Raw genomic sequence first — 13,741 nt, 5'->3', positions numbered from 1 at the left:
CTGTGAAACTGAAGCAGCAAGACAGACACCTATTTAAATGCTTATATAGTTTTTAGCTATATATAATCAATTTCCTTTTTGAAAGTTCCCTTATGGGGTCTCGTACACTCTCAGCTCTCACTATGAAAAAGTCTGACAACAGCAGAGTAATGAAAATACAGGTGATAAAAATGTTTAAACACATTTGTATATTAGGGTGGGTGAATTCCAATGTACACTTGTTGCATTGAGATATAACACAGGGCATATATTTTAGAATCCAAGAGGCAAAGATTTAAATCCTAGCTCTGACATTCACTAACCAGGTACCCATTGGACAGTTCATTTCTACTATCTCATGTGTAAAATATTAGGGTAAATAATATCTCCATACTAGCATGGTTGTACAGGTTAAATTAAATCTCATGCCTAAAGCATCTGTCACATGGGGATATGTAAATTTTGATATTCTCTCTTTTCGTTTTTGATGAATAATTGAGGGAGGAGAGACAGGAATAATTAAACCGTTGTTAGGAATACTTGTATAACTTGAGCTTTCTTTTCTTTTCTCCAAAATAATGCTAGACAATTTATAGAACTGGCTCCATGACAGAAAGAGTACCATTCATGCCTTTTGCTTATTTAATTTTTAGTAAAAATCACATGACTATAAAATATACTGCATTTTCAGAGATAGCAACCTGAGATTATATCAAGAATGGGTGAATGTGATTTTATTGAGATATTTCGTTGTTCAAAAATTCAAGAGAATGCTCACACATAATCTCACTCACACGTGTTTGAGGTAACACATGGATATTTGAGACAGAGCCAGGTATACTGTTAGGCTTGGCAAAATTTTACATGGTAAGCACAGTTTGGGTAATTTAAGCCCCATGCTTCCTAGCCACCCTATAGGCATCCTAGGGGAATGTGGTTGAAAGAAGACTCTCCTGGAAAAGAGACAATGTCAGGGTATTGTCATGGTTGATTACGCATTAGTATATGGGTGTCTACAAGGCTGGTATTCAATCATTCTACAAATATTGCTTAAGCATCAACCTTGTGACAGACTGAATATTGACTAGTTGAAATACAAAGCCAACATGGTTCTTGCATCATGAAACAAAGAGGTCATTCAATCAGATGTCAGGGAGATGATATGTCATTAGGTACTTGTGAGGATGCTTATGATTAGAACATTAATAAAAAGAGCGTTGACAGGCCTATAAACAGAAGTGGATGACTTAGTAGAAAATAACTGAAAACACTTAAAAATCTGAAAGCAAATTTGTAATAATATGATACATATGTAGCCACAACTATCACTTAAAATATATAGATAAAATAAACCAAAAGGGTAAAAATCTTTGAAAGATTTTATGACTATAAAACATTCTACTTAGTGAGTCTCTTATTTGGGTGATCCTGAAAAGCCTAATAATTACTATTGTCTAGAGTTTAGAATTTTCATTTTCTGGAGGCCAACTTTCAAGAATGTCTTTGATTCTTTTTAAGTTGGCCTTTTAAAATAAATATCATATGATATATCAAGGTTTAATTAATGTCTCTGTGCTTTCTACTTTTGGCTACTGAATTGTTATGACATCAAAAGATATGGCCTCCATCTCAAAATGATTGAAATGCAGTTACCAAAATTAAGAATATTTACATGTGTTAACAGCTTAGTGTTTGCACAGAATAGGATGAGTCTGAAATTCAATCAACATAGGGGAATCTTCCTTTAGCTGTAATTAACAGACTAGGCCATCTGCTTTCTGCTAACCACTGAAATGATGTTATTTGCCTTTTTAACATTTCTACTCATTCCTTAGAGTTCTATAATGTTTCTCTTTTGCTCTCATGTTGACTAGGAAGGATGAGAAAATAAGTCACATTCACATAGCACATTTTTGTGTAATCAGATGAGACCATTACAAATGTCTTTTCCAAATGAGAAATAAATAATTTTCTATATAATTTCAAAAATCAAGGGCTTTCCTTCTCCTAAAATCAATCTCCACTTCTAGATATTCACAGTTTGAATTTAAACATGAAAATCCTTTTATTTCCAAGGTTATCCCAGAAACATGTAAGTTTTATAAGTTGATTTCTGATATAAGTAACTTTTGGAAATATTCATTTCTGTGAGCACAAATATTGATAATAATAGCCAAGAACACTTTAGAGATAATGTAGGTGTTTCTTTTGAGAAAACTTGGGCCCAGAGAGGACAACTAAATTTCTCACTGGCACTTAGAGGCTAATCATCAAGGTCTGAACTTAAGTCTTTTATTTCATTATTCATATACTTGGCCACAAAGGTTTCCTTTTGCTTATAAATTTAAAATATTATTTTCATGCTATTTAAAATAATTTTTTTAATTAAAGTGATGGTAAAAAATGGACTCCAACAAGATATTTTTTTTCTGGCAGGATATGATTTAGTTTCAATATCTTTTTTTTTTTTAAAGAGCGAGAGAGAGAGAGAGAGAGAGAGAGAGAGAGAGAGAGAGAATGTTAATATTTTAATTTTTTAGTTATCGGCGGACACAACATCTTTGTTTGTATGTGGTGCTCAGGATAGAACCCGGGCCGCACGCATGCCAGGCGAGCGCGCTACCGCTTGAGCCACATCCCCAGCCCTAGTTTCAATATCTTTATTATCATTAAGAACAAATGTCAAGCTCTTGTTCATGAAGAGAAGAATAGATCCTACTCTATAGGCACTGGAGTAATATGAAAATAGCATATTATTGTGTTTAATCTTTTTAAAAAATGGTAATCTTGGTAGCTGCATTCACTGAATGCACACACATATAGGTATGTATACATATATACTTTAAAAATTCTTAAATTTATACTTAAACATTTATGCATTTCAACAAGTAACAAATGTTGGTGAAGATGTGGGGGGAGGGCTGGGGATGTGGCTCAAGCGGTAGCGCGCTCGCCTGGCATGCGTGCGGCCCAGGTTCGATCCTCAGCACCACATACCAACAAAGATGTTGTGTCCGCCGAGAACTAAAAAATAAATATTAAAAATTCTCCCTCTCTCTCTCCCTCCTCTCTCACTCTCTCTTAAAAAAAAAAAGATGTGGAGGGAAAGGTACACTCATACATTGCTGGTGGGACTGCAAATTGGTGCAACTACTCTGGAAAGCATTATGTCCTCAGAAAACTTGGAATGGAACTACCATTTGACCCAATTATTCCACTCCTCAGTTTATACCCACAGGACTTAAAATCAGCATACTACAATGATGCAGTCACATCAATGTTTAACAGCTCCATTCACAATAGTAAAACTATGGAACCAACCTAGGTGCTCTTTAAAAGATGATTGAATAAAGAAAATGTGGTATATATATATACAATGAAATATTACTTAGCCATAAAGAAGAATGCAATTATGGCTTTTGCAGGTAAATGGATGGAACTAAAGATTATCATGCTAAGTGAAATGAGATAGTTCCCTCCCCCGCATAAGGAAGTCTGAATGTTCTCTCAGATATGTGAATGATAACACACAATAAGGGTTGGGGAATAGAAATTCACTGGATTAGACAAAGGGGAAGGAATAGAAGGAAAGGGGGTGGGGATAGGAAAAACAGTAGAATGAATTGGACATAAATTTACTATGTGCATATATGAATTCATGACCAGTGAAATGCCACACAATGTACAACCACAGAATGGCATCCTAATTAGAATACATAATAATACCTATATTATGTCAAAATACATTCAAGTGTTAGGTATATCTAAAAAGAACAAAAAATAAAATCCCAATTTCTAATTTTAAAAAAGAACATTCATGAATTTCAAACAGGATACCACATTGAATATTTTGCCTTAAAATACTTTTGTTTGTCAGTATGACATATTTCCTGATCTTTCTTTTTATTGGTTGTTCAAAACATTACATAGCTCTTGACATATCATATTTCATACTTTAGATTCAAGTGGGTTATGAACTCCCATTTTTACCCCGTATACAGATTGCAGAATCACATTGGTTACACATCCACATTTTTACATAATGCCATATTAGTAACTGTTGTATTCTGCTACCTTTCCTATCATCTACTATCCCCCCTCCCCCCATCTTCTCTCTCTATACCATCTGCTGTAATTTAATTCTCTCCCTTGTTTTTGTTTTTTTTTTCCTTTCCCCTCACAACCTCTTATATGTCATTTTGTATAACAATGAGGGTCTCCTTCCATTTCCATGTAATTTCCCTTTTCTCTCCTTTTCCCTCCCACCTCATGTCAATTTTTAATGTTAATCTTTTCCTCTTGCTCTTCCTCCCTGCTCTGTTCTTAGTGGCTTTCATTATATCAAAGAAGACATTTGGCATTTGTTTTTTAGGGATTGGCTAGCTTCACTTAGCATAATCTGCTCTAATGCCATCCATTTCCCTTCAAATTCCATGATTTTTGTCATTTTTAGTACTGCATAATACTCCATTGTGTATAAATGCCAATTTTTTTTTTATCCATTCATCTACTGAAGGGCATCTGGGTTGGTTCCACAGTCTAGCTATTGTGAATTGTGCTGCTATGAACATCGATGTGGCAGTATCCCTGTAGTACGCTCTTTTAAGGTCTTCAGGGAATAGTCGGAGAAGGGCAATAGCTGGGTCAAATGGTGGTTCCATTCCCAGCTTTCCCAGGAATCTCCAAACTGCTTTCCAAATTGGCCGCACCAATTTGCAGTCCCACCAGCAATGTACAAGAGTACCCCTTTCCCCACATCCTCGCCAGCACTTGTTGTTGTATGACTTCATAATGGCTGCCAATCTTACTGGAGTGAGATGGTATCTTAGGGTGGTTTGATTTGCATTTCTCTGACTGCTAGAGATGGTGAGCATTTTTTCATGTACTTGTTGATTGATTGTATGTCCTCCTCTGAGAAGTGTCTGTTCAGGTCTTTGGCCCATTTGTTGATTGGGTTATTTGTTATCTTATTGTTTAATTTTTTGAGTTCTTTGTATACTCTGGATACTAGGGCTCTATCTGAAGTGTGAGGAGTAAAAATTTGTTCCCAGGATGTAGGCTCCCTATTTACCTCTCTTATTGTTTCTCTTGCTGAGAAAAAAACTTTTTAGTTTGAGTGAGTCCCATTTGTTGATTCAAGTTATTAACTCTTGTGCTATGGGCGTCCTATTAAAGAATTTGGAGCCCGACCCCACAATATGTAGATCAGAGCCAACTTTTTCTTCTATCAGGTGCAGAGTCTCTGATTTGATATCAAGCTCTTTGATCCATTTTGAGTTAACTTTTGTGCATGGCGAGAGAAAGGGATTCAGTTTCATTTTGTTGCATATGGATTTCCTCCATTGCATGCTTTTAGCCCCTTTATCAAATATAAGAAAGTTGTAGTTTTGTGGATTGGTGGATTTGTGGATTGGTCTCTGTGTCATGGTCTTTTTGCCAACTGGCCACTAGTCAAACAAATGGTCATTACTAGTTAAAATTTCAGAAAGAGATGTCCTTCTGTGATGAATAGTATTAAAATGTCATCATAGTATTAAAATGTCAAACATCAGTTGGTGTTTGGTTGCAAGATATAGAAAGTAATTCTATTTAACTTAGGCAAGAAAAGGAAGTTTATAGGATGTGGGGTGGCTCCCCGAGGGAAAATAAAAAGTTGAATGCATGTAAGAAAGAGAAAGAATCAGGGCAGCTCTAAGTAACAAGGGACATTGTCTTCAGGGGGTAACAGTGTGAATAAATCAGTATCAATCACATATGGTCTTTAATCACTTAGCTGAAGACTCATATTCCAGGATGATATGGCATGACTGGCTTCCCTGCTCACTTGCTGCAGGGAGGTAAAAGCACTTTGATTTTCCCTTTTAATAAATTGTATACAATGAGAAAGAAATAATTTCCTCCAGACAAGAAAATCCCTTACCCAAAATAAGGGAGAATGAGTATTAGGAAGCCAAACTAAATAAATAAAAATAAAAATCCCAATACAATAATTTTAGCATATTATTTTCTGTATATTTTAATAAACATTTAATATTTTTAAAATTTATTTTAAACTGATACATGTAAACATAAAAATTATACATATTAATGATGTAATGTGATGTTTCAATAAATGTAGGTATTATATAACATTTAAATCAGGATAAAAACATCTATCTCCTCAAACATTTATAATTTCTTTATGGTGAAAACATTCAAAATTCTTTCTTCTAGCTTTTGTACGTGTACAGTACATTACTGTTATCTATAGTCACCTTACTGTGCAATACTATACCAGAACTTCTTGTTACAATCTGATTAAATGTAGGATTCGTTGATCAATGTTTCCACAGTACTCCTTTCCCAGTACTCTCCTCAGTCTCTGGTAACCACCATTTTACTCTCAACTTCTCAGAGAACAATGATTTTAGATTCCACATATGAGTGAGATCATGTGGGATTTGTCTTTCAGTATCTGGCTTATTTCACCCAACTTGATTTTCAGTTCCACCCATATCATCACAAATGACAGGAATTTATTCTTTTCGTGACTGAATAGTATTCCATTGTGAATATGAACCACATTTCTTTTTTTTCAGAATAACAGACCAATTTGCTTCATTTTTTATTGGTTTTTCTTAGTTACACATGACAATAGAATCAATTTTGATAAAATTATACAAGCATGGGATATTATTATTCTACTTCCAACCATTCTTTTGGTGGGCATGATGGTAGGTTTCAGTTAGGTATTTTTAGAGTTTTACATAGGAAAATTATGTTAGATTTATTCTGTTCTTTTTCATATTTCTATCCCCCATCCCTTCCTTTTATTCCCCTTTGTCTAATCAAATGAATTTCTCTTCTTCTCCTCCCCCTTTATTGTGGTTTGGCTCCATATATCATATTGGACCTTTAATTTGGGGGAATTGGCTTATTTCACTTAGTATGATAGTCTCCAGTTTCATCCATTTACTGACAAATATCATAAAGTTATTTTTCTTTATGGCTGAGTAATACTCCATGAAAATGTGACATATATATATATATATATATATATATATATATATATATATATATATATATAAGTGTGTGTGTGTGTGTGTGTGTGTGTGTCACATTTTCTATATCCATTCATTTGTTGATGGGCATCGAGGCTGATTCCATAGCTTAGCTGTCATGAATTGTGCTGCTATAAAGATTGATGTGGCTGTGTCACTGTATATGCTGATTTTAAATCTTTTGGATGTATGCCAAGGAGTGGGATATTTGTGTCAAATGGTGGTTCCATTCCTAGTTTTTTTGAGGGATATTCATACTGCTTTCCAGAGGGGTTGGACTAATTTGCAGTCCCACCAACAATGTATGAGTATTCCCTTTTCCACATGTTCTTGCCAACATTTGTGTTACTTGTAGTCTTGATAAATGCCATTTTGACTGGAGTGAGATGGAATCTTAGTGTAGTTTTAATTTGTATTTCTCTAATTTCGAGAGATGTTGAACATTTTTAAAATATATTTATTGATCATTTGTATTTCCTCTTTTGAGAAGTATCCATTTAGATCCTATCCCCATTTGTTGATTGTATTAATTTGGGTTTTTTTTGGGGGGGTGTTAAGTTTTTTTAATTCTTTGTGTATCCCAGAAATTAGCACCCTATCTGAGGTGCAGGTGGCAAAGATTGTCTCCCATTCTGTAGGTTTTCTCTTCATGATCTTGGTTGTTTATTTTGCCATGAAGAAGCTTTTCAGTTGATACCATCCCATTTATTGATTTTTTTTTTGTTTATTTTATTTTATTTTTTTTTGTTGGTTGTTCAAAACATTACATAGTTCAAGTGTAGTATCTGAATTGTTGTAAAAAAAGATACTCAACTTACCTAAGTTGGTTAAAACTTGTTTTGTGGCCTATCATATGATCTGTACTGGAGAACGTTCCATATGCTGAAAAAAACAATGTGTATTTTTGGAGTTGTTGGATGGAATGTTCTGTAGATGTCTTGTTGTGCTCATTTTACCGAGGTTATAATTTATTCTGTAATTGTTTTTGTTGATTTTCTGTCTGGATAGCCTGTCCATTGTGGAAAATGGGGTGTTAACAAACCTTACTATTATTGCATTGGAGTCTGTCTGGTTTTTTAAGTCTATTGATACTTGCTTTATATATTCAGGTGCTCCAATACTGAGTGCATATATATCTAGAATTGTTTATTCCTTGTGCTGAATCAATCTCTTTATTGGTATATAATGACCTTTCTTTTCCCTTTGTACTGGCTTTTCTTTAAAGACTACTTCATCTGATATAAGTATGGTTATTTCTGCTTTCTTCTATTACAGTTGCACAGAGTATCTTATTCCATCCATTCACTTCCAGTCTATGGATGTTCTTAAAGATGAAGTGAGTTTTTTATAAACAATGGATAGTTTTGTGTTTTGTTTTTTAACCCATTACTCTATGTCTTTTAATTAGTGAATTTAATTTATTTATAGTTAAGGTAATTATGGATTGGTAAGGATTTACTATTGCCATTTTGTAAATTGGTTTCTAATTTTATTGAAGTTACTTTCTTTCTCCCTTTCTTACAATCTTCCTTTGTGGTCAAGTGTTTACTTACTGTGTTTTGATTCTTTGCTTATTTTTTTTGGTTTGGGATTAGAATGAGCCATATAATGAACACAATTGGTTATAACCAGCTATTTTGAAATGATAACAAAGTAACATGATCATGAAAATAAAAATACAAACAACAAAAGAGAAAAATACCAATAATAAGCTCTATACTTGCACTCCATTCCTTACTATATGTGGAATAATAATAATACCAAATAATTGTATAATAATAATAATGATACTGGCAATTGAGCTCAGGATCACTTTGTCACTAAGCCACATCCCCACTCCGTTTACTTATTTTTATTTTTAAAATAATTTTTAGTTGTAGATGGATTCAATACCTTTATTTATTTATTTATTTATTTTTATGTGGAGCTGATGATCGAACCTAGTGCCTCACACATGCCAGATGAGTGCACTACCACTGAGCCACAACCCCAGCCCCACTGAGGCACAACTTTATTTTTTATTTTGTGACAGGGTCTCACTAAGTTGTTGAGGGTCTTGCTAAGTTTCTGAAGCTGACCTTAAACTTGTGACACTCCTGTCTTATCCTCCTGATATATTTTTAAATTTTGACATCCTATTATTCTCTCTTTAAATAAAGTTTCTTCTCCTTTGACATTCTCAAATCATTTTTCAATCCCAACAACCTGACATTTTTTTTAGTGGTATCCTAAAGTTCCCATAGACTTTTTTCATTTTTTTCCTTCTCTAAATATGTTTTCAAAGAGTCTTTGAGTTAATTCTTTTGTTTTACTATCCTGACATGAATGCTTTTTATCACATTTTTAGTTTGGCTCAGTATATTTTTGACTCAAGGATTTCTGTTTGATTTTTCTCATTTTTTTCCATCTCCCTGTGAAGTTTCTCCATTACAGTATTAAATCATTTTTCTGTATTTTATTGATGCTTTGAGTTTTCATTAAACAGCTTTTAAATACTTCATCTCAGAGTTCACCTGTACTAGTTACTATCTGTTCCGTTTCTAGTACCTTATTTGATTTGACTATTATGTGAAGTCATAGTTTCCTAAAAGCTCTTGGTGCTTGGTGTGTAATGTTATATAGACGTTGAAGGATTAGGTATTTATTCCAGTTTTTGAAATTTGGCTTTGTTTGTACCTGTTGTTCCAGAAATTTTTTACATGTTGCTAAATTTCTGAACTCACAGTCATTTCTCTACTTCAGCTCTAGAGGACACATTAAATCCATGTTTGCTGTAAATCTGCTGCAGTGTGTTGTCATTATTTCAGCACTAGAGGTTGACCCAAGTCTGAATTTGTCCCAATTGCACAATTGGTAAGTTGTTTATCATGAATCAGAAGAGAACTTAAAAGGGGAAATCCATCCTCCCCAAACCTCTTCCTCCCTAAACCTGGGGTAGGCTCAGACACCTTGTCCATATTCACTAGTCAGGGACTGTGAAATTATGACAGACTCTGGACAAAATCACCATGGAGAGACTAGCCCCAGGTTCATATTCCATACGTGTGGCCACCAATGTCATAAAATTATGTCACAACCTGAGCCCATAGCCCACCAAGACCAATATAGCACTAGAAAAGAACCAATGCCCACATCGCTGTAAGTAGCTGACTACAGACATGGACTCATGGCCCAAGACCACTGAAATCAGTCACAGATAATGCTGGCTCCAACAGAAATCCAATAGATTGGGGCCAGACACCTCTACATGGCACTGAGGATATTTCAGATGTTCTGTCCGCAGGTACTGGCCTGGAGATGATGGATTTTAGAATGTGCCCAGGGTTAGGTTTTACTAGTCTAGCACTGAGTTCCAAGGCAAAAATCTTATGCTAACTACCCCCATTCCACCCTCAATGAATGGTATTTTATCATATTATGTTGTCCAAGTGGAAAGGGCAGTTCCTGGATCACTAAGGCTAAAATGCGTCATACCTGAGTCATATAACCACAAGGACCTGTACTGTCTCAGGGATGTAGAGGTGCAGGCTAAAACATGAAGCTGTTTCATGGGGGTGCAGGTCTTTACTTGGTGCAGAGGTTCTGTCTGTGAACACTGAACTGTCAATAGCTTTGCTGCCTGAGGTTCATGCCAGGGGTGAAGATGGTCTCTTGGCCACCAAGTCTGACACTAAGCTGGATTGTGCCTGAGTCTCACACCTACATGATCAGGGGAGGGTACACGAGGCCTACTACAAGGATGGCACTGCTATAGTCAAAAACTCATATCTGCCCCAATAACATGTAAATCTCTACCTGATACTGGGGGAGGTCTAGAGGGTCTGTCCGCAAGTGCTGGCTTGGATATGGTGACTGTGTTTTCTGCTTGGTGGTGGGTCTCACTGTGGCAAGCTAGCACTGGGATCTAAGACCAAGTCCTGCAATAGCTTTTGTGCCATGATGCCTAGCCAGTAGAGCCATGCTCCCAGCTTTTTTGCCTGAGGTTGGGACAGGAGTAGTGGAAACAATCAGCAACCTGGCTGATGCAGTCACAGTGGATCACTTTATAGTATTAGCCTAGGGGTAAAGATCCTGAGGCTCTGCCCACACCAGGTCTTACTATGGTAAGCCTGGTGCTGGGCTTTAAGTCTAAGGTCTCTCCCTCCTCCAGGAAGGAGGTAAGTCTTTCCATGCTGCTCATTGTTAGGGTGGGAGATTGGGGTGGCGTGATCAACTTTTTCCTTCCTACCATCTTCAATACTTTTTATTATACTAAAACCAGGCGCTATAGTCCCTCATCTGGCTTCATTAGCTGTTGTTAAGGTAGTATGGTGTGAGAATAGCTGTTCAAACTAGTGTGTCTGTGGGGATATGATTGCTGGAGAATTTTATTAGGCCACCATTTCCTCTGCCTCTAAAACTTGCTCTTTTAACACTAAATTTATATCATTTTGACAGCCATATTATTTTCCAAAATAGAAACAATAATTTTTAAAATGTATTTAACATTTTTAATGCTCAGGAAGCAATACATTTCTGTAATCAGTTTGGTTTTCAGCACCTACATAAAAAAAGTATGTTTAGTTTCAAAGTGTAAGATTTTCATTTCTGAAATTTTTGTTTTGTTTTTCTTTTTCATTTGAAACTAATCATTTAGGAACTTATTTCATTTCTTGTATTTCCCTGCTCATCCTCTCTCATACCCATTTTGTCTCATATATATTTCTTTTTTCTCTCTCTTTTTTTTTTGGGGGGTACTAGCTATTGAAACCATGGATGCTTTACCATTGAACTATATCCCCATATCCCCAGCCCATTTTTTTTTTTTATTCTGAGACAGGATCTTGCAAGTTGCCCCAGGGTCTCTCTAAGTTGCTGAGGCTGGCTTTGAACTTGTGATTCTCCTGCCAAAGCCTTCCAAATTGCTGAGGTTACAGGCATGCTTCATCATGCCTGGCTTTCATATGTATTTATTTCCATATGACATTTCTGAGAAAATCTATAACTATGGTTTCTATGTTCCAAGTCCTGTTTTCAGTCTCAGCATTTCTTATTGTGTTGCTCATTATGACTAAAATTTCTAGGTGATAAATATTTTACTTTAAAAGTAAAGATCATTTGACCTTATATATTTATCTTCACTTTTTAGAAGTTTCTTTTGTCAACTCAGGATTCTTTTTTTTTTTTTATTTTTAGCAACTCCTGTGAACTTTCTAACTTTGAAACCTATGCAGAAAATTTATCTATTTTTACCATCTGTCTGTCTCACATTGTATTATTAAGAAAGAACTTTTCAGCATGAATTTCATGAGATGTAGCGGGTGACTAATTCTCATCACACGGTTGCAGGATGAGATTCTTAACACTTCTGATTTCTGAAGATCCTCTGCTTTATGGTGCATAGCTCTACCTCATTTGCTAGGTAGCAAAGATTTCACATAATTATGGAGTAATTTAAAACATAAGTTCTTTTGAGGGGCATTTTATTTTTTTTAATTAGAGCATTATAATTATACATAGTAGAGTTGGGTTCATTTTGACAAAATCACACATGAAAGGAATTTGATTTCAATCCCCATTCTTCCCTACTTTTCCTTCCTTTCTCCTTCTCCCATTCTCTTTCCTCTATTCTACTGATCTTCCTTTCACTCCTTTATTTTTGATTGGTACTTTTTACATATAAATAAAGGTGTAATTTTGTTAAATTTGTTCTGTATTTCTTCCCCCTTTCCCTTCTTTCTTCCCTCCCTTTCATTCTTCTTCATCTACTCCACTGGTCTTCCCTGTATATTTGTGATATCTAATTCCCCCATACTTCAATCTTTCCTTTATTCTGCTCTAGCTTCCACATATGAGAGAAAATGATTAACTCTTTTTTTTTCTGAGTCTGGTTTATTTCACTTAGTATGATGTCCTCCATTTCAAATGCCATTATTTCATTCTTCTCTATGGCTGAGAAGAACTCCATTGTATATATATCCCACATTTTCTTGATCCATTCATCTATTGATGGCCATCTGGGCTGATTCCATAATTTACCTATTGTGAATTGTGCTGCTTTAAACATTGCAGTGACTCTATCACTGTAGTATGCCTATTTTAGATTTTTGGGGAAAATACCAAGGAGTGGTATAGCTGGATCACATGGTGGTTCCATTCCTAGTTTCACATGGTGGTTCCATTCCTAGTTTCTTGTGGATTCTCCACACTGCTATCCAGAATAGTTGTACTGATCTGCAGTTCCAACAATAATGGATCAATTACCTTTTTCTTCCAGGGGTTGGGGGAAACTTCTTGAGTGCAGGTAGTGTTCTGTTTCTTGATCTAGGCACTGGTCACAATGCTGCATTTTGTTTAATTTGTGAAAACTTATCCAGCTATACACATAAAATTTGTGCACTTTTCTTCAATAAATGGCACACTAGAAAATATTGATTAATAAGTAAAATAACTTTTTGTTCAAATTAAGTTATATTTAACCCATTTTTCCAGTGAAGTATTCATTATTTTAAAACTGATCTATAAGAGCTCTTCTAGCAATTCACACTAGAGTCCTTGAATCAACCTTGACTGCTCTCTTCCTCTCACACTTACCAATCTGTAGGCAAATCCATGCAGCACCTCTTGGGCCTCATAAATGGCTAATACTACCTCTAGTAGTATCATCTCATGCATAGATTATTGCAATCATCAAGTAAATGCTCTCTCTACTGCCACACTGACCTCCAGCCCTTGTTCACAAG

The sequence above is a fragment of the Spermophilus citellus genome (assembly GCF_964194105.1).
Source record: "Spermophilus citellus genome assembly, chromosome: 3".
NCBI lineage: Eukaryota > Metazoa > Chordata > Mammalia > Rodentia > Sciuridae > Spermophilus > Spermophilus citellus.
Note: the sequence above shows the minus strand (reverse complement) of the source record.